The sequence below is a fragment of the Ascaphus truei genome, chromosome 16, assembly GCF_040206685.1.
Source record: "Ascaphus truei isolate aAscTru1 chromosome 16, aAscTru1.hap1, whole genome shotgun sequence".
Classification (NCBI taxonomy): domain Eukaryota; kingdom Metazoa; phylum Chordata; class Amphibia; order Anura; family Ascaphidae; genus Ascaphus; species Ascaphus truei.
In genome coordinates this window covers 18,656,212-18,679,211 of record NC_134498.1, presented here as the reverse complement: position 1 = coordinate 18,679,211, position 23,000 = coordinate 18,656,212, and the positions used below count along the sequence as shown (strand labels likewise).

Sequence of the window (23,000 nt, the reverse complement as noted above, 5' to 3'; positions counted from 1 at the left end):
TTAACAGTCAGTAAGTATCACTTTACAGAAAGTAATAAACAGAACACATCACAATACATTTCTTATATTGCTGAGAGAGAAAAAAAACAATACAAAGGCAAAAAAAAAAAACCCATTACTTCAAGAATCTTTCATCTCATTCTTACAACCCAAACCTTAAAACTCAACGGCTTTCTCCACTCTCTAGTACTGTGATCATCTTTTTTAATTCTTCCTCCATACGTTCCAAACCTCTCTTACTTTTCTCTAACTGGAATCCATTCCTCACATCAGTTTCACACGCGTCCCTTACAGCTTTCACGTCCCAATATTTCCGCCCAAATTTCCACCCTAGTCGTTTGTGCAAAACCTCTTCCTTTGTGAGCCCTGCTTCATCTTTTCCCTGGGTGCTCCTTCCCTTTCTATCTCCCGCTGAATTTGCCTCTTTTGCCTGTGCAATCCCTTTCTGGCCTGCCTTTTCTTCACTTTCGCTCCCACTTACTCCGCTTACACTTCTCTGTATTTTAGTTCCCTCCACTCTTATCTGTTTTTTTTTGTGAGGACAAGCTATTGCTCTCGCTACTCTCCTTCTCCCTCACCTCTCCCCTAGCCTCTTTTATTTTAACCCACTGCACATGCTCCTTTTTTAGTTCTTCATATTGCTCTTTTGTCAGCTGTTTTCTTTGGTACATCATTTTTTCTAATTTTCTATTATCTGTTCCTCACTACTCCCCCCATGCTGCTTCAGAAAAATACCCACCCAAAATAGAACATCTCCCAGTGCGTCCTCAAAATGTTCCATTTTCTCTTTTAGGGTTACTTTCCCTGATACTTTCCCAACTTTACCCTCTACACCTTCCTCTCTAGGCTCCACTTTACTCTGGCTATCCTTATCTTCCTTTGTTTCTATCCCTTGCAGATTTTTACGCTTTTGAGCTTTTTTTCCTCCTATTTCCATTTCCTCCTCCAAAATATCTTGTGGACCTTCCCTCACCCTCTGTGCATCTTGAAACTCCATACTTTCCACCCAGCTAGGTTACACCACACTCAATGACCGTATTTCCCCCTCCCCCGCATCTTTCTGATGGACTGCTCCCGTCTCCTCCCCTCCCCCCACCTCCGGTTTCTGGGCCAAGGAGTCCAGGAAGAGATCTTCCTCTTATTTCTCCAAGATATCGCTTGTAGAACCCGCCAAAGTTTCTTCAATTTCTTCTCCTGAAGTTTCCTCAACTACAGTAATCTCCTGAAATCCCTCTACATTAGCAGACTCTTGTGTACACTCCATTTCAGTCCCAATTTTAGCAACCTGAGCATAACTTTTTTTCAAGCATTGCCGTGCAAAGTGTCAAAACTCACCACACAGGTCGCACTTTTTTGGAATGTCACAATCCGCAGCAAAATGTCCCTCTTTCCCACAGTTCCTACAAACCACCCCAGTTTTTTCACAATGTTCTTTAGTATGTCCGTACTGGTAGCACTTCCTGCAGTAGGTAGGTTGGCCGAAATAACTCAAAAAACCCTGATTCCCTCCGATACTGAAAGTTGAAGGTGGATGAGCCACACCCTCCACTCCATCTGGGTCAGGTTAAGCCTAATCCAAAATGTCCTCTTGCTGTTGTAGATCCCGTAGGCGTTCTTTAATTCAGTTCCACCTTTAACACTTGTACTTTATCGCCTCAAGAACATCACCAGGTCCTCTTTCGGTACGAACGGGTTGTACATGTGTACCGTCACCATTTTCTCGTCCATCTGGAAGCTCGGAATCACTTTAATTCCTCGCATATTCGGGTCTTCCGCCATCCTTTTAACCTTCTCAAAGAGATTCAGGCATTCTCCTTCCATATGATGCATCAAATCATAGATGCCCTGCCGTGCGAAATCCTGTAGGCAGAACAACTTTTCTGCGACCACACCGGCTTTCCGCAGCACCTCCTCGACGATGAACTTCAATCCAATACGATCTCTTTCCTCTGCATCGATCTCAAAACGAACCGTATTCTTGAGATGCCACAGGGCAAAGGGGGCACAGTCCCAGCTACACAGCTGTTTCAACCTTGATGGGTATCATCAATGTGAGGTTGGTTGTAATGGCTAAGCTGGTTTGAGACTATAGACTAGGCAATCACCACAATTATTAAGGTTATGGTGGGTAAAAAAGTGACAAAACCCTCCACAGTAAAGCATAAAGCAACTGAAAATATTACTGTATGTTCATTTGCATGTCTTAGACAGGTCTGCAACCCTGTCTTTCCCCATTATCGCCCAGCATACAGCACTTCCACTGCAGCAAGGGATTCTGGGAAATGACATTCAAATGAGCACTCAGTGCCACCTGTGGTCTCAAGCTCGTATTACACAAGAAATTTCTCAAGCCAATGCATGCTGTTTTAAACACAGCTTTTAGACAGAGGCTGGGATGCAAAGCCATTAAACCCACTCACAGACATGTTTCAACCTTGATGGGTATCATCAGTGTGAGGTTGGTTGTAATGGCTTAGCTGGTTTGAGACTATAGACTAGGTAATCACCACAATTATGCATCTCCTCCCAGCCTCTGTCTAAAAGCTGTGTTTATAACAGCATGCATTGGCTTGAGGATTTGCTTGTGTAATACGAGCTTGAGACAAAAGGTGGCACTGAGTGCTCATTTGCATGTCATTTCCCAGAATCCCTTGCTGCAGTGGAAGCACTGTATGCTGGGTGACAATGGGGAAAGACAGCGCTGTCTGAGACATGCAAATGAGCACACAGTAATATTTACAGTTGCTTTATATATATATATATATTAGTGACACAACTGAGCTCACCCTTTCATCCTCTTGTTAAAGCCCATCTGGGAGGCTTGAGGTGTTACATGTCGCCTTCTGACCCACGCTTTAGCCAGATCATAGCCGCTCCATACTGTGAGGATTGGGCTTCGGCCCCCACCGTGACGCGTCCTTTGACGAGACGGGTGACACACGTCGCACTGCCAGGTTGGGTGACACCACACACACCATGTCCAGGCTCCACCCCCGTGGCACGCCCTGCGACGAGACACATGACGCATGTCGCACTACCAAGCCGGGGGACACCGCACACACCACACTCAGGTCACAGGTGATGCGCATCGCACACAAGCTACGCGCAGGCGCCGCACAGCACTGAGAAGTCTGGCTCTCTAATTATTCCTCACCTGCTCTTCTCCCCGCCCCTGCCTATCAGTGGATTGCATATGTCTGAGGGGGCGGTTTTCATTCATTACTCTGCAGCCTTGTACTAACCAGCTATTGGCTACCTGTTCTTAAATGCTCAGCCAACCCTGCTGCAAGTTGGCTGAGCATAAACTTCTGTTTATGTAACAAAGTGCTTGCCCCAAGCACACTGCTGCCTTGCTGTTGCCTAGTTAACCCTTGACTTGCCTTCCTTGCTCCTGTTTGACTTCAGCTTGTATCTGGACTTCCCCTTGTATCTGGACTTCCGCCTTCTCTTATCCCTGACTTCGGCTCATATTTGGACTTCTACCTTCTCTAATCTGGGACCACGGCTCCGCACTACGACTATCCAATTTCTCTTATCCTAGACCACGGCAAGTATCACGACCACTCTGACATCTCCTACCCTGAACCAGCTATATGACCATCACTCTGCACTCCGGACTTGGTTGCAGGTCGGTGGTTACCAACATCCCCACCTCAGCCTCGCTGTCCTGTCCTGTTTGTGGTGAGCACCCGTTACACATACATCACAGCATCTTCTTCCCTCAGGGCGTTCCAGTGGTATCGGTCGTGTGCTGATTCGGGGATCAGGTGGATGATATCACTGTGGGGAACCCAGAACTCAGCCACTCGGCTTCGCTCTTTACGTTTCCCGAGTCTTAACCCACTTCCTCAGGGGTAATAAACAGTTTGGGCATTAGTTATCTTGTTCCTTTCCTATCATCTTTCCATCTAGTTTCTTATATGCATGTTGTGATTTTCAGTGCATAAATGTAAAATAACTGGGTGATTGATATATAAAATCAAACATCAAAGCATTTGTACCTTACAAAAAAATCTGTGTTGGAATTATATTAAGAATTCAATTACTTTAAGCAACTTCAATTTTAGAAACCAGTGTGCTGTGCATGACATAACATGGAGAATAGCAGAGTTTCTTTCCATTACAGTTGGCAATATTAGCATTGCTGTCAACTACATCATCCCAAGGAGATCTGGACAGAGGATATTTTTCATACTTGCTAATAACATGCATTTGTGAACATACTGTAGAACCAGAAAGACAAAGCCTGACCATTGCTGTCAAATCAGAAATAATAGGTCTTATGCCATCAGAAACATCAGGTTACAGCTGACATTGAGTCGTTGCCCAGTGCTGACAGCCAAGGTAATTTATGACTATCCCAACATCTGCTTTGTAAATATGGAGACTCAGATAACATACTACAGTATGGTGCTGGTTTTTAGTTTTATAATCTTATCTGAAAACCACAAAGACCTGAACAAAATCGTTAGATGTGAGTTATGCTGAAACAAAACAAAATAAGCAATTCTCTTCTTCATCAAGAGAAATACATTTATACTGTATTTACTGTATGCTTTTATTTATTAAATATTTTAACAGGAAAAAATACATTGGGAGATGTATATACCAATGCCCTATAATCTATCGAGAGAGATAAAGAGAGAGAAAAAAGAAAGAAGTGCAAGCTCTGTAGCGTAACTCTGTGTGTAATTTATTAAATGGTTAAAGAGAGTCGGTCCGAAGGACCTGCACTCACAAGGGGAGAATTAAATCAGGCAATTTAGAGAATCAATCTCGGCACAAAGGATGTCACAGAGTCAGAAGCTGGTCCAGCTTGGTCAACGGGGGGTTAACCCTCCAGTCCCAGTGGAGCTCTCCTCACGGTAGATATGCCTCTGGTAATGTGAAGCCGCAGGGGGAACCTCAGGGCCCTCTCTGTCAGCGGCATGCTGAGGGTATCCAAGGCTGTATAAACTGCAAACAGCTGTTAGAGTAGAGGGGTAGCGCGAGCCTTCACAAATTTGCTCCGTCTCTCCGTGGTGACATCAGTCACTCCAGCAAACGTCCTGACATGTTTCGTCACGTGAGTGACTTCCTCAGGGGACGATTGGCTGAGTAGGGTAGTAGGTTTAAATAACCTTTGTTGCCAGGCAACGGACAATAATCATAGTAAATCAGCTGGAGTAATTGAGAATCACATAATTTAAGCGAAAAATCCCTGTTCTTAAGGTGATACAACGTATATAGAGAGACAGAATGCCTTATATTGTCATTCAACTGATCTACATAACACTGACTAAAACAACATTAATAAATAAATATATAACAATAGCTGTAGTAGAAACTGATTGATAGTACGAAAAGTACTTGAAATACAATATAATTGAACTTAATCGAATATAAAAATGGGGAATATAACTATTTGAACTAACAATAAAATGAATTCAAAATTTACAACAAAGGATAGAGTACAAGATATAAAATATATATAAAAATTATTAAATAATTTTGAGATATGCAATAAAATATATCCATCATGGAAAATGTACAAACTTAAGCAATAAGAACAGAAAATGATTGATAAAAAATGAACCTTTAAAAAACAAGGGGGGGTTGCCATATTACAAATCATAAGCAGTGTCCACAAGCAGTGTCACGGGGGAGTGCCTACAATCAGAGTTTACTTGGAAATCACTTCTTACTTCTTGCTGGAAACAGAGACTGTTTGGGACCATACGATAGGTGGACAAGCATCATGTGTCCCAACAGACAACGAATAGAGTTACGGTGGGCGTGGTAACAATACGCGTCAGTTTGACAGACATCCGTAACACCAATGGGATGCACGGACTAATTGGTAACCACAGCAACACCAACATATATAATTAATATCTGAGCACCTTGGAACTCGCCTCCGATGAAGCTAACCTGGTGAAACGTACGTTGGATGCGTCTGACGTCACTTCATTGGTGACGTTGGCTCATCGGAGAGGCGTGGGCATTTGGAGATTAGAGCGCTTCCGGAGCTGCAGCCGCAGGCAGCTACAGCGCTCTGACACATATCTATATACTTCAATACTGTTGGTAACCCTTATTTAATGTAACACTAGGCTACATGTTACTTGGCTTGGTACTACCAATGTTTCACTGAAGTCATCTACTATAGTAGACACTGTGATTTCACCTAGGTGCTACTTAGAGTACAACCCAACTAAACAGCTAACAAACATCTGTTTAGTGGTGAGAGGTTCCAATAACAGGTTCCTGCTCACTACTTTGGGTTATAACTGTGCAACAAGATAGATTATATTACAGTACTTGGGGCTCTATATAGCTGACGTAATTATTATATCCTGTCACCAAATAGTGTCTACTACAAACTCCTACAGGTATTACCTGTGCCAATTATTAGCTTTGAGTGCTTTTATATCATAAAACCAATGCATACCACTCGAAGCTTGATTAGTAGCACATACATGCCTACACGCCATTCTCCATTTTAAATTGATTTTATTACTTTTTCTTCTGTTCGTCGTTGTCATTCTACACATTTGAGGGTGTCCTCTAGTGCCGCACAAAGGGATTCTTTCTTTCCTAGTTTGTACAATATTCGACCTTGAATTTGACATGGACAAGTGTGTGTCAGTATTATCTTTGTACCTAAACCCGTGTCAGTACAATCTTTGCCTCCCTTTTGAAGAATGTCATAACACTCTATCATGAATGTTAAAATGAAAATTCAATATTCGATTGTAAATTTCCACACAAATCGCCCCTAATGCAGATATTCGCACCTTTGCTGTAGACTCCATGAGCAAAAATACATTGTGCATTGACATTTCTTTTTTAAAGAGGCGAATGTGACTGATTTGAAATTGGTTTATTTGAGGGTGAATAATTTGTGCTGCATCTCTTTTCAGGCCTAGAGTGCAGATCCGAGCCACGGGCAAAAAGTTTTTCCCGATCGCCACAGTTTGGGGGGTTCTCATATCAACAATCCAGAGTCGCTAATTTCTATTATCTGAAGCACAGCCATTCGATAAATAGCCAAGTTGGCCTCATCGTCAGCCTAAACGGATCAAAAACAAATGAATGGAAAGGAAATATAATAATTGGCCCATTAGATACCACTGTACCTCACTGTTTAATTTCAGGCATTTAAATAAGTAACTGGTGAAAATTGACATTCTTGTGTGCATGTTGCTCTAAGGTTCAATATGAAGTGAAGCAGGGTAACTGATTAGAAACGTGTAAATTCCCGCACACGTTTGCACAACTAGGCAAGTATTGGACAGTTGCTGCTTGTAGAAATTTTGCAAAAGGAGTAAACGTTTCCATTCCCGGACTGTTGAAAAATATATTTTTGGGGTCAAAGGCCTACAGTTTGTGAAAAATTAACATTTAAATCACCTTCATAAAAGAATTACCTGGACTATACAATATTTCCCTTTTACCCATTTGTCTCCGGCACAAGGTTGCTGTTCCAGGGCTGCAGAGGCACACTGGGTCTGCCGTGTGTTGCTATGTTATATTACGTATATGGACTTTTACTTGCTGGAGCAGAGAAAAAGGCTGTATTTTGAGTTGCTGACTCTTGGCTGAATAAAAGCCTACAGTTACTTTTCCAAAAGCAAGTCTCCTGTTACCTCTGCATGCATCATACTACAGTGACCTTAGTGTTCTGAAAAGATCTGTCCACTATGTTTTTATCTATTTAAAAAAAAGTCATGTTAATCCCTTAAAAGATTAAAAAAAGATTAAAAAAATCACAACCTACAACTAATCTAGGTTTGCCATCAACCTACAGTAGGTTCCAATGGAAAAAATAATAATTCTGTCCAATCAGAATAAATATCGTTTAAAAAAAAAAAAAAAATACACAGCTGAGCTAAAAAGAAACAGCAAGTTTAGTCTCATCCTCAAGTTATTTGAGCCATACAGTATACCCCTTCAAATAACTACAGGAATGAGACATTGTTGCATACAGTACTTCACGTTTTCCTGTGTGGGAGTTCATGCCCAGACCCTTGGGTAATGGCAATTCAATGTAACAAGAAACGTCTGTTATTTATAAAACTAAATAATATGGTAAAACAGAGCGAAAATTGATTTTATCTCGGAACATGCTGAAAAAAATATAATAATTTTCAGTGTTGTAACAAGATGAGCAATGTAGATTCACCTCAATGCATTTTCAACATTGCAGGCAGTAAATTCCCATTGGGAACCCCAAATACATTCCTGGAGAAGTTATTTATCCCAGGCTGTGCTGAAAAGCTCTGTAATACGGCAGGCATAAGCTTATAGGGGACCATGTTAACATGGATAAGATAGTGACACACTAGGCTCATTTTTCAGGTTATTACCCAGAATCCCTGGCTGCAATGGAAGCATTGTATGCTAAGAGATGATGGGGAAAGGCCAGGTCGCAGAGCTGTCAGACATACAAATGGGGGTTCAATGTAAGCTTATAGGGTACTGTGTGTTTTAGACATACAAATGCACCATAAGTGGGATTTTTATTTACCGGAGAAATTCAAACCCCTCTTTCTAGCATAAAGAACTGTGAGATGGAACTTTCGTTTTGAGCTATACATTTGAGGCGAGACAACAAGGAAATACTACAGATAAACTGTATGGTCTTATTGTTTTTTCCTCTTCATCTTCTAAACTTGCATAACTAGACAGCTTTCAAGTTGTACATTAAAACCTTATGAAATAGGAAATGGTACAAGGAGAGAAAGGGTGGCTATACTAGGTCACAAAATCCTTTAAGTACATTTTTATTTTTTATAAATGGAGGCAATAAAGTGGACTCCAGATCTCTACACAAGGACTGTCACATAAATGTATTAAAAACTAGTAAATTGTGCTAAATTAATTGGTAATTTCCTTGCTGAATTTCCCAGCCTTTATCTACCATGCCCAGTGGTACAATATAGCACTTTCTGGGGTATTCTTTTTGATACTGCAGACTATGATAACAGAGTGATTGCATGCCGTATTGCAGTCATTATTTTGCACACACAGTTGGTTGTAGTGCAGGTCCTGTTGGTCGGTCACTTTAAAGCGGACAAGATTAAGTGCAGGTACGGTGCATAGAATAATACAAAAGAGCGAAGAGTGGCGCTCGGCGTTGGTTAAATAATAGCAATACACAATTGTGTTAAAAATAAGCATAAGTATGTGCATATATCAAGTGATAATATAAAATGTGAACGGTGCTAAAACAGGTATAAGAGTGATACTTAACTAGTGTAATAACTAATTCAATAAAGTAAAGTGAAAAATAACAATAGGATACTCCTCCACTCAAAAGCCTGAAACAGGATACCTTTCAGATATCCTCCATAGCCGAGATCCAAAAAAACAGGGGAGCGGGGTGTCAGTCACCAAAAGGGGAGAAGAGAAACTGACATAGAGCAGTAATGCAAGATATTTTGGACTTATGAGAGAAATCTATGCAAGAGAAGATTTTAGTTCCATTATTTTGAATGGAACTGAACTCCTTTTCAGCACTGGGAAGAGGCTTCACATGTGGACTTTGAGTCATTGAGAGTTATTTATTAAACAGAGATAGTGCCAATCAGGGCACTCACACAAACTCCCATTGTCTCCGATTGCGTCATATGCATTACTGCTGTAAAGCACTAAGTACATGGATGGCGCTCTGCTAATAAAAATCTACATACATACGGCAGTGTCAACCAGGGCACTATCAGTTTAATGAATTACTCAAATTGTCTACAAAACCAAAGAGAATATTATTAGCCTTATTTGATATAGCGTGAATGATAGGAAAAAACGAGAATTCCAGAAGACATCATAAGTTGGTTACTTTAACGACCTAAAAGCGTGCTATCAGTACACACAATGTGAGTGGATATACTACTGTATATAGTTATAGATTATATCTACATATACAGTATTACACTATGGGGCCTATGCAGAGAGCAGCGCTATTTCGAAATTCGCCATTTTTTGGAGAAAATCGCACAGAAAGCAGCAGAAAATGGCGAGTTCCGAAAAACGCGCCAATTTTTCTTTTCTATTTGTAAAACTCGCCTCGCGGCTGGCGAGAACCTCAATCTCGCCAGTTTTAAAAATATCCTAATGCAGAGAGGCGCGAACGGCATCTAGCGGCTGTTCGCGCCAATAAAATGGCGCGATTGTCTCCTTTTTGCCTCGGCAGAAAAAATTGGCAAGAAGCTGCCGCTCGCGGCCATTGCAAAGGGAAAAAAAAGGCGCGAATTTGTTTTTACACGTTTCTGAAGCGCGCATCTCGCCAATTTAAACTCGCCACACGCATCCATGTTAAACATAGCAGAATTCGCACTTTTCTGCATATGGAGAATAAAACTCTCCAAAAAAGCTACTTTTTAATAAATTCGCCAATTTTAAAATTCGCTGCTCTCTGCATAGGCCCCTATGTGTGTGTTTTTTTACTCTATATCCCCATAATACCCTGCCGCCTGTGAGTCTGGGAGATATTGGGAGTATCCTGTCGTCAGAGACCATATATACCACAAGAAGTATCCTGACATCAGACGTTCAACAACAGTTTGGTTAAACTGATTAACCGAGATGCCTGCTTTATCTTACCAAATGTGAGTGCATTACTACCTTTACTTATACCGATCACACACAGAATTACACTATTGTGTCTTTTTTTCCTTTATTTCATATTATCTGGATGTGAGTGCGCATTGGATCCTCCTACTTATTTGATATAGCGCTTTTCTCCTAATGGAACTCAAAACGCGTCACAATTACAGTATAGTGCGCAGTACGTAGCATTGTACAGTGGATTTCTATAGACACAGTGGAACAAAGTGACTGCTGTGACAAATATAACAATTACACAATTAATATGGTGATCTTATACAGGGGAGGCCAACTCCAGTCATCAGGGGCCACTGATTGAGCCACCTGTGCTGAAGCAGGGATATCTTTAAAATCTGACCTATAAGGGGCCCTTGAGGACTGCAGATGACCACCCCTGCTCTAATACATTTTCAAACTCCGTACCACGGAAGATAATCTTTCATGAAAGATTCTGTTACAAAGAATTCTCCTTACTGTAGTTTTCACAATTTACAGAAGTGATTAAATCTACAAATGTTAAATTCCCATTCTGTTAATGAACTCTTCTGTTCTCCGTTCATATCGTTGTTCTTTCAGGATTTTGCAACTGTAAAGTATCTTCATTAAACATATGATTGCGTTACATTAAAGACTGTGGTTTAATGGGTAATAGTTCCCGAGTATTTCCAGGGGGAAGGAAAGGTTTATGGTTACCTCGAAAGAGAAAGTTACTGTAGAAACCTCGAGAGGTTTGATGGCCTGTAATGAAACTTCACCATATTCTGTCTTTTCATTACAGTTCTATTTATTGCATTGGTTTTAGAATAGTATCCAATCACGACAGTGTCTAAAGCAATTTCATTTTGTATACTATATTTTTTCAGATAGATTTCATTATGGGGCACTTCCATGGTTTCTATCATTTATACTTCCTTTTTAAGCAAAACACAAAAGGGCAAATCACTTACACATTCAGCACTGCAATGTATAAACAAATACTACATGTTCAATATTTGTAAGTGGGTAATTCGTGACATGTTTCTCAACGGTTTAAAAGACATTGATGTAAGGTTAACCAGGTCTTCCTGTGTCATTGGTGTAACAATGTCAGTAAAAGAGGATTCTATAGCCAAGGGGTACGCACACTGGGGGGCGCACCCCTCTGGGGGGGCACTAGATTTTCGGGGAGAGGCGTGGCATTTATAGAGATCCCGCGCTCTTCCCCAAGGCGTTTAAATTAAATTAAATGGTGGGGGACCGCGCAGGGCCTCTATAATACACTTCCCTTCCAGCAACATGCCGTCATGGTAACCCAGTGTCAAATGACGCGGCAGGGTCACGTGACATCACGTTACCATGGCAACGTGACGTCACATGACCCCACGCATCATTTGATGCTGGGCTGAGCATGGGGGGGTGAGGGGGGTGCAAGGCGCCAAGGAGAGCAGGCAGGGGTGCGCACGGGGAAAAGTTTGCGCACCCCAGCTCTAGCCTGTAACACCACCCTAATATGTACAGTTATAATAGACTGCAAACACACAACATAAAGGTAAACCACTCACCTAGTTATCACATATTATATATACACAGTTGGTTCAAAAAGGGAAAGTAATACTACAGTAATAACACACAAGAAAGAAGGGAAATCACAGGATCTCCCAAAGTCCCTCTTCAATGCGCTCAAAAACTGTCTGTAAAGGTAGGAGTGAAATACTCCAAGACACAATTGTCTCCATGGCTAGTAACACTACATTAAGTAAATGCTCCTAACATTGTGGACATATTACCAATAAAAGCCCAAATGGCCAAAAACCAAATAGTTTTATTCAAAATTCAAAACACTGTCGCAAAATAGTGTAAATATATATAATATGTGTGTTAAAAGTAATAAAAGACGGGTGATACTGATTGCCCTATGGTAGGGAATGCAACCAGGTACTAATGCTCTATATGGTTATTTGATCCACAATGCAATGAAACACCCTGGCTCTCATTGAACAATATTAGTTATGGCAAATCAGAGTCATCCTGTACGTCATGGGAAGCTGCTAAAATACGGGTGTATACAATAGATAGCCTTGTGGTGATGAGAGTCGCACACTCTACTTGTTTGCTGAGTGTGCCATGCAAGTGATATGTATCACATAAAGCATTTTGCCACACATCTCTGTAGTGGGTATAGTTACATATATAGTTACATAGTAGATGAGGTTGAAAAAAGACGTAGGTCCATCAAGTTCAACCTATGCTAAATTTAGACAACAGATACTTTATCCTATATCTATACTTACTTATTGATCCAGAGGAAGGCAAACAAAAAACCCCAGTGTCATATCATTCAATGATATCTCATAAGGAGAAAAATAAATTCCTTCCTGACTCCAAGAATTGGCAATCAGATAACTCCCTGGATCAACATTCTTCCCATGTTTACTTATTTGGTATATCCCAGTATATCTTTCCTTTCTAAAAAGATGTCCAAACTTGTTTTTGAACAAATTTATTGTATCTGCCATCACATTCTCATGGGTAATGAATTCCACATTTTAACTGACCTTACGGTAAAGAACCCTTTCCTTTGTTGCTAGTGAAATCTCCTTTCCTTCAACCTTAAGGGATGCCCTTGAGCCCTTTGTACTGTCCTTGGGATGAATAGTTATTTTGAAAGTTCCCTGTACTGTCCCCAAATATATTTGTATACTGTATAGTTATCATATCCCCTCTTAGATGCCTCTTTTCTAATGTAAATAAATCTAATTTAGCTAGTCTCTCCTCATAAGTGAGATTGTCCATCCCCTTTAATAATTCTTCTCTGTGCTCTCTCTAGTTCCATAATGTCTTTTCTAAGGAGTAGTGCCCAAAATTGTACTCCATATTTAAGGTGTGGTCTTACTAATGCTTTGTAAAGGGGCATAATTATGTTTACTTCCCTTCCATCCATTGCCCGTTTAATGCAAAATAAGATCTTGTTTGCCTTTACAGCTACTGCATGACTTTGGGCACTATTGCTATGCCTGCTGTCTACAAGCACTCCTAAATCCTTCCCCATCAAGGATTCCCCCAATTTATCCCCATTTAATTTGTAAATCGCCTGTTTATTCTTGCTTCCCAAATGCATAACCTTACATATATATGTATTAAACCTCATCTGCCATTTGCCTGCCCACGTTTCCAGTTTCTCCAAGTCCTTCGGGAGAGAAATTACATCCTGCTCTGATTCTACAACCTTACACAATTTAATATCATCAGCAAAGATGGAGACTTTATCTAGCAGCTGGTTTGCTCACACTTACATAGTTACATAGTAGATGAGGTTGAAAAAAGACATAGGTCCATCAAGTTCAACTATGTTAAATTTAGACAACAGATACTTTATCCTTTATCTATACTTACTTATTGATCCAGAGGAAGGCAAACAAAAAACCCCATTAAGGGGAAAAAATATTTCCTTCCTGACTACAAGAATTGGCAATCGGATTACTCCCTGGATCAACATCCTTCCCATGTATACTTATTTGGTATATCCCTGTATACCTTTTCCATCTAAAAATATGTCCAACCTTTTTTTGAACAAATCTACTCTATCTGCTATCACAGTCTCCATGGGTAATGAATTCCACATTTTAACTGCCCTTACTGTAAAGAACCCTTTCCTTTGTTGCTGGTGAAATTTCCTTTCCTCCAACCTTAAGGGATGGCCCTAAGTCCTTTGTACTGCCCGTGGGATGAATAGTTCTTTTGACAGCTCCTTGTATTGTCCCTGAATATATTTGTATATAGTTATCATATCCCCTCTTAGACGCCTCTTTTCTAATGTAAATAAATCTAATTTAGCTAGCCTCTCCTCATAAGTTAGAATGTCCATCCCCTTTATTGATTCGATGGCTCTTCTCTGCACTCTCTCTAGTTCCATAATGTCTTTTCTTAGGGTATAACACACATATTGTATATATTTACACTATTTTGCGACGGTGTTTTGAATTTTGAATGAAACTTTTTGGCTTTTGGCCATTTGGGCTTCTATTGGTAATATGTCCACCCACAGCGTTGGGAGCATTTAGTTGATGTAGTGTTACTAGCCATATAGACAATTGTGTCTTGGAGTATTTAACTCCTACCTTTCCTGACAGTTTTTGAGTGCAATGAAGAGAGAGAGTGCATATGAAAGAGAGAAAGAGCAAATATGAAAGAGAGCGCATGCGAAAGAGAGCGCATGCGAAAGAGAGAGTGCATATGAAAGAGAGCGCATGCGAAAGAGAGCACATGTGAAGAGAGAGTGCATATGAAAGAGAGAAAGAGCGCATTTGAAAGAGAGCGCATGCGAAAGAGAGCGCATGCGAAAGAGAGTGAGAGAGCGCATGCGAAAGAGAGAGAGAGAGCACCTGCGAAAGAGAGAGAGCGCCTGCGAAAGAGAGAGAGCACCTGCGAAAGAGAGCGATTGCGAAAGAGAGCACATGCGAAAAAGAGAGCGCTCGCGAAAGAGAGGGTGCTCGCAAAAGATAGAAAGAGCGCTTGCGAAAGAGAGAGAGACCGTCACTTTTTAAAACCTTGTTGTGAATATTAGTGGCTGAGAAGAAATTCCACATTTGCAGCAAACTCAAATGTCACAATTGAAGCATATTGGGAATCAATAAATGCATTTTTTTTGCAGTGTTGATGCACTAACAAGTGCAATATTGGCTCCATCTGCATGTTTTATCAATATTATTGTTTTATTTGTTCTTCCGCAGAAAGAAGGAACACATTGATCAAATGTGCAGTGATTCCTCCAAAAGAAACTGACATGATCCCACTGCAGTAATTGTCTAGGACAAGAAAGATCCACGACTAATCCTAATCATCCACCAGCACATATCAAAATAATTATTTTCTCTGTATAGCTACAGTAACAGCCTCCAAACGAGGATGAATGGGACAAATTACAAAAAAAATAACGAGAGAGAGAGAGAGAGAGAGATTCCCAACAAGCTCTGAGAAACCCCAACCATTACCACATAATATATATATGCATATAAGTGTCCAAAGGAGTGCTAGTGGGCGTGGCTAAATATATACTACAAAAAACAAACAAAAATACCCAAAGCTACTTCCAATGTGACCAAAATACACAGTGCAATACCTAAATATTCTCTTGAGAAAGGGTCATTTAGTTTAACCCTTTGGCCAAAGTGTCTTAAGCCTGCTGCCACTTTCAAGGCATGACCGTTAGCAGGTCCTAACACTCCCTGAGTTAAAATTCTTATTTACCTGTATAATTACAGGAAGAATGATCAGCATTGGATCTGTCGTAAACCCATATATATTCACTTTTTTCACCCACCATAACATAGAGAAATGTGGTGAAACCTACCCAGCTTTAAATTGCAATGCCAGTATAACCAACCTCACACTGATGAGACTCAAAAGGTCGAAACAGTGAATGGGTTTACTGGCTTTGCATCTTATCCAAGGCTGTGCTGAAAGATGTGTAATGCAGCGAGCATTATCTTAAGGGTTCCATGTAAAATGGATTTAAGGCAAAAGGTGACACTATGTGCTCATTTGCATGTCATTTCCCAGAATCCATTGCTGCAGTGGAAGCACTGCATACTAGGCGATAATGGCAAAAAGCAGGATTGCAGACCTGTTTAACACATGTGAATGTGCTCACAAGCGATTTTTTTTTGCTACTGTATAATATATATATATATATATATATATATATACAGTATATATATATATATATATATATATATATATATATATATATATATATTTTTTTATGTATTATGAACACTAAACAGGATTCCAAAGTATAATACATGGCTTACAATATTTGCGATGACATTTGACTTCAAAGGCGTAATTTTACTCCAACAGAAAATGAACCCGATGGTCTCTTGAGCTTATTCTTTTAAGATTCTGCCAGTCATGGAATCAAGTGGCAGGAATACTGGCTACATAGTTGTCATAACAGCCTTATTATGTACCACCACAATAAGATATGGAAGTGACAGGTGCCATTTTTTATTATTCTAATGAAGGTAACCTGCTTCAAAACTACACAACCTGAGTGAAGACCAGTGCTGTCACTGTGGGGAAACATTGAGTTCCTGAGAAAACCTTCACAGAAAAGGGGCATATGTAAGAGACATGGCATAAACAATGTAACACTTTGGGGCCATTTATCAAAGTCTGTTGGCTGTAAAATGGAGGTAAAACCAGTGAAACCATTTAATATACTAGATTTACAAGGGAACAAAATTACTTTTATTCTGATTAAATCTGGTGCAGTATTTTTCTTCCAGTTTTACAACTGGGACACTTTGATATACAGTTAAGATCCATTTGTAGAGATTCGTTGCAAGGTTTTCATATAGGGATATTTTTGGAAAACCAAACATTATTTAGAAAGTATATGAGACATGCTACAAAACAATATTGTAGTAAAAAGGGCTTGATTATGTCAAGATTCACAAGGCATTTAGAGCTATGTATTGAATGGATGAAATTGTTCAATGAATCATTGCATTGTGCAGCATGTGAATTGAGAAAATAATAGCAGGAACACAATACATTAGTCAGATGGTCTGAATGTTGTCCAAGGTTTCTAATCTGCAGGAAAACGACCCTTTACATTCAAAAAATAGAAATCACAAATAACCGTTAACACGGGAATTTCCATAACATCCGTGTAAATTGAGAAATGTTTGACAATTGTGTGCGTGTTTACTTAAAGGTGTTTGTTTGTGGTGACTACAGATGGGTCAATTTTTTTGGCGAATTTGGATTCGCAGCGGAACGTCCGGTTCCTTTTGTCTGCGGATTTCAGAGGATCAATGTGAAAAAGGGCGATTCGTGTTTTGCGCATTTTTTAAATTATTATTACCAATACACACAGCGGATTGCACAACCCATGGAAGGATTGGTAGAATCCAATCCGCGGACTCTGTAATCTGTTAGCGGAATCTTAAAAATTCTCCAACAGATTGCTGAATCGGTGGATTGGATTCTCCAAATCTGTCCGCGGGTTGTGTCCAATGGTAGATAATCTGCATGGATTGAAACCGCCCAAATCTGATTGCAAATTTTGCAACGCGAAACGGATTTTAGGGGAAACATTAGTGAAAATCCGGGAAACGGATGCCATGCTTAGCAGTTTAAGGAGACAAAAACATGATCTTGTTTTCTACGGATCACAGATTATATAGCTTCTCTATCAATACTGTAATATATATGCAATAAAACTCCTACAGTATGTCCTCATTAAAATGTCCCTTACCCAGTCTTACTCACTATATGCTCATCCAAACATGGTCAAAAGGTCCATACTACCAAACATACTCTGTTTGTCTGAGTGTCACCATTTTCTTGGCTCTCTACTATGCTATTCACACCATCTGAAAATGCAAAAGTCAATTTGGGAAACGCATTATGCCTCAGAATTCCTAAGTAACTTGGGGAAACACCATGCAATATTCACTTCATTCATTGGTGCCAGTGACATAACTTTCAGCCCCCTTACAGAAACGTAATTGTCTAGCCTTGTCTAGCCCATTCAGTTTCTTGGTTGTCTCAATGCAACCACTAGATTTAGAAAGGTGTTGAAAAAGACATTGTTGTGCAAACTGTTGCTGGCATTTGCAGCAGCATAAACATTTAAATACAGGCGGTTCTCGTTATTAAACGTAATCCGTTCAGGAAAGTAGCGTTGGATAGTGAAAGGTTTTTAAAGTGAGTCTCATGTTAATCAGTGGCGGTGACCATCGGATAAGGCATTCCGGCATCGGAAAACGGCCCCATAGGATTGCATTGTGACGCGATAGATATGCCGTCTGTCGTATAGTGAAATGATGCTTGGCGAGGGCCGCCTGTACATTAGTTCCACATGGAAACATAATGTGTATTATGGTGTGGGTGGAGATCAGATCACACACACAAATGACCAGAGCTCCAAAAGAATGACTTCCAATCAAACAAGGATACTATTGAAATAAAAGGCAAGAAATCACAAATTAAATATACTAGATATTTTTTCTGATCCTTTTCAAAATCATACAATCTCATCTTCTTAGTTCTAATTTAAATCATAAAAGATCAAAACCACCCACATGGAAAGGTATATGATAATCACAGAGTTCTTTATGAAATGCCTATTTTTAAGGATATGCTTTGTTAAGTCGAGTTTTTTTTTTTTTACTTTCACTTTAATTTAAGTTTAAAGCACAAAACTATTTTTTTGTTCTTTTATCTGTAACAAATGATCTAATAGAAAAGCACAGGGTAAAAGCAAATGCAGAGAACTGTACATTAATATACTTGATGGCAACTAAGGAATGTAGATCTGTTACATTGCATTCACCACTTTTACATAAACAAAAACAAGAATATAAACATCACAAATTTGTTGGACATCGCCCCAGGCATGGTTCTGATTTTTTCTCATCCATGGTGCACATTTCATGTGTATTCAATGAAAAGTAAAAACTAAATACATATGTAATTTGGTGAGAGTAGTCTTACCATGAAGTAAGAAAGGAGGGAAAGGGAGTAGGTGAGATACATTTTATTGGACCAACTAGTATTTGGTCCAATAAAAGGTATTATAATCATCTCTCCCTCCTTTGTTACTACACGGAAGACCAACACAGCTCCCCCCACTTTTTTTTCCATGAAGGAGATACATCAACAGTGAGGGTAAGAGTAGAATGACATCAGTTAACAACCTGTATGTACAGTGCACTTCTAAAGTTCCTTGAACATCAGAAGGGCAGGCACTTCAGAAACCATTATGATGTTCAGGGAACTTAATACCCATGTTGCTTGTTTTCTAGGGGAAGATTGCCTTCACCACTACTCTGCCATCAGGTGGCTGACCAGCATGTGATTGCAACTGAAATGGAGGCGGTTGGGTGATATGGTGGGGATGGAGTAAAATAGTGAGGGGGGGTGACAGTGGTGGGGTGGTGAGGTGACAAGATGAGGAGTGGTGACATAGTAGAGGGGTGTGGTTCCTACATTACCTCCATTGGTGCAGCTGTAGGGTCGCAAGGGGTTAACTGTAGATCAGTGTTGTGTATCTCCTGTTGGACTTGCCTGCTCATCTGATGTGATGCTGGTTAAAGAGGCAGCATGGGCCAAAAGGCAACAGGGAGTCTCTGCTCTATAATTAATGCCTCAAAGCTGTACCAAAGAAGGTTGGGAGTGGAATCGTGGAGAGAGGTGAGTTTCTGGTGGATAATTTTTGAGTGGATGGAAGGCGGCAGAAATTAGGATTTGGCTCATTTCTGCCACGAAATCGGGCCAAGCCATGTTCGTCTAAACTCCGATCTATGGGGATCAAGAGGGCTCAGATTTTGCCCTCAACTGCCCGTCCTTCACTAATACCATGGCAGATTAAGTTGTCTTAACGAGTGAACTGCAGTGCCATTTTAACTTCCCAGGTAGGCAACATTTTAGCAACTTGTATCTCCAGAATTCAACTACAGAATGTATGTGTGGGATTGTAAAAAAGAGGAGCAGAACATTTTCACAGTGATTAAAAGCTAAGAACAATTCATTTGTTGTGACGAGCAGAGACTTTTTTTTAACGTTTTCACTACATCATTGGACCAAGGCAGGCTTGACCATGAACATTTAAAGTCCCAAAAGAAATCCCAATAAAGATGAGCACATCTTTCACAGAGATTCGCAATTCACCTCAAATGTTCCAGTTCCTTTGATACTCATGGTTCAGCTTCAAAAAGTCATATTTTGTGTGTGTTTTTTCCCTATCACTGGACGTTTGCAATCAAATTTAAATGCATATGTATTCAAATACTCATTTTTCTAATTCGTTTTGGGAAGAGTATAAAGAGTGCAGCCTCAGGTCCAAGCCATTGTGTTCTTAGGTTTGACTTTGTATGGATTACTTACTGGGTGGCTGCTGCAGTAGTGCTGTTGGCTCAAATATATGATGATATAATATTCACTTGTTAAAACTAGTAGCATTTAATGTGACTGGACTGACCCCTATCCGTGTCCACTCCCTGAGCTGGGCTCTACTGTACGGTCTGTATCTATTGTCTACTAGATTATATAGCAGTAGACAACATGTAGCAACAACTACAACCGTTAATTCATTTCAAGGACTACAAGCACTCCTAAATCCTTCTCCATCAAGGATTCAGCTAACCTTTCCACATTTAAGTCACCTGTTTATTTTTGTTTCTCAGATGCATAACTTTTCATTTATCTGTATTAAACCTCATCTGACATTTGCCTGCCCACATGTCTATCCACGTCCTTCTGGAGTGTAATTACATTCTGCTCTGATTTTACTACAGTACCTTACACAATTTAGTGTCATCAGCAAAGATGGAGACTTTGCTCTCTATGTGAACCTCAAGGTCATTACGAAAAATTAAAAAGCAGAGGCCCCAGTACCAATCCTTGAGGTGCTGGACTCACTTTAGCCCAACCTGAGAACGTTCCATTTATGACCTATGTTGTGTATTCTTCAATCCAGGTGCAATTTTTTTTTACAGAGTCCAATTTTCTTTATTTTGTACACTAACGTCGTGTGGCTTTGTATCAAAAGCCTTTGCAAAATCTAAGTAGACCATATCAACTCCATTACCCTGATCTAAATTCCTACTTGCCTCCTCAAAGAAAACTAATAAGGTTAGTTTGGCTCGACCTACTGTATCCTTCATAAATCCATGCTGACTATTACTAATAATTTTGTTTTTCATCAGATATTCCTCAATATTATCCATACTAAACCTTCAAATAGCTTCCCCACTATTGATGTCAGGCTTACAGGTCTGTAATTCCCGGTTGTGATCTAGCTCTCTTTTTTTTTTTTTTTTTATAAACTTGTACTTTATTTGCATTTTTTGTTAGAGGGGTACAGAACATAAAAAAGGGGAGGATGTTACTTTTGAATTCCATTGCATTGTAACCGGTTATATAACATCGTTTAGTGGGGAGACAATAATGACATCACTGTTGGTACAGCGTACAAATTAACTAGTACAATAAATTAACTTAAAAAGACGGGGGGGGGAAGGGAAAAGACAGAAAAAAAAAATGTCATTGCTTTATCAACAGATTTCCACCTGTCAGTGTACCATAGCAGTGATACTTACAAGACAGTAGATAAGCACACATACCTTTGCGGACTATTGAGTGCTGAATACCGAATACCCTCCAGGCCCCCCTTCTCGGTTTAGACCGATACGGAACCAATCACACCAGGGTTTCCTCGGGGGATATGTGTTTTTTTCTTTTTTTTTTCCCTCTCCTCTGTTTCCCCCCCCCCCCCCCCCCCCGCTGCCCCCATCTCTACTTCATGTGTCTTTAAGGCACTTCTATTATGTGTTTTTCATATTTGGAGAGTTCCCCTAGTAATATATTTATGTCCTATATAGTTTCTCCACGGTTCCCAGACTTCTAAGTATTTCTGTACTGTGTCGTTTTGTATCCCCGTCAGTTTTTCCATAAGACAGATCCTCCATAATCTCGCTTTTACAGCTTGTATGGCCGGTTGCTGTTCCTGTTTCCAGGCTTTGGCTATTTCGCATCTGGCAGCTGTATATATGTGTGCCAGTAGTTTATCGTCACTTTTTTCCATATTTTCAACCTGGGAGGTTGTACCCAGCAGTCTGAACAATTTTGTAAAAAATATTCTCTTATTTTCATTCGGTGCATATACATTAACTAGGGTTATTTGTGTATCTTCTATGTTCCCTGTGAGTATTAGGTATCGTCCGTCTGGGTCCCTTCTGACCTTGTTTACCGTAAATGGAGAGTTCCTTGCTAGAAGTATGGTCACCCCTCTTTTTTTTTTTCTTCCTTTGCAGAAGCTGTGTATACCTGGGGGTAGAATTTGTCCCAAAACGTAGGGGTAGAGCTAGCAGTGAAGTGCGTTTCTTGTAGGAATATTATGTCCCCTAACAGTCTTTTATATTCCGTCATTGCTAGTTTCCTTTTTACCACATTATTCAGTCCCTTGGTGTTATGAGATATTAATGTTAGTGTCATTTGTATTTACCTGGGTGTGAGGTCTTCTTCTCTAGTGGATTCGTTTTCTGATGTCCCTTGAGTGGCGGCCTGGAGGGTATCCCTGTACATCTTATAGCAATGAGAACATTTAAACATGTAAACAGCAAAAATAAAACAACATATATAGGATAATCCAGGTGACTAACATAACCTGGATTTGTTTGTTCACTGACCGTGAACGGTCTTTCTCTGCGATTGCGCAGTAGCTCTAATCCCACACCCATAACCTTGAGTGTGTACGGTCCTAGGCGGCGGGCTCACGCAACAAATCAACACTTTTTTTTTTTTTTTTGGTAACATTTAACATTTTTATCCCTCTTATATTGTTTTTTGTTTTTTATACTATATTTTTGTAGCCCTCCCAGGCCAAATGTGTAGATCTAAGACATAGTGCTAAGCTCTACATTGAA

The 23,000-nt window shown here is 40.0% G+C and overlaps 1 long non-coding RNA gene across 1 annotated transcript in view; it reads left to right on the top strand.

The window, feature by feature from the left end:
* LOC142467303 (uncharacterized) overlaps positions 1-11,137 on the top strand; it is a 59,294-nt gene extending 48,157 nt beyond the window's left edge. The window contains exon 3 of the long non-coding RNA XR_012788357.1: positions 6,903-11,137. This is a non-coding gene — a long non-coding RNA (uncharacterized LOC142467303). The remainder of the gene's footprint in view (positions 1-6,902) is intronic.
* The last annotated feature ends 11,863 nt before the right edge of the window (positions 11,138-23,000 follow it).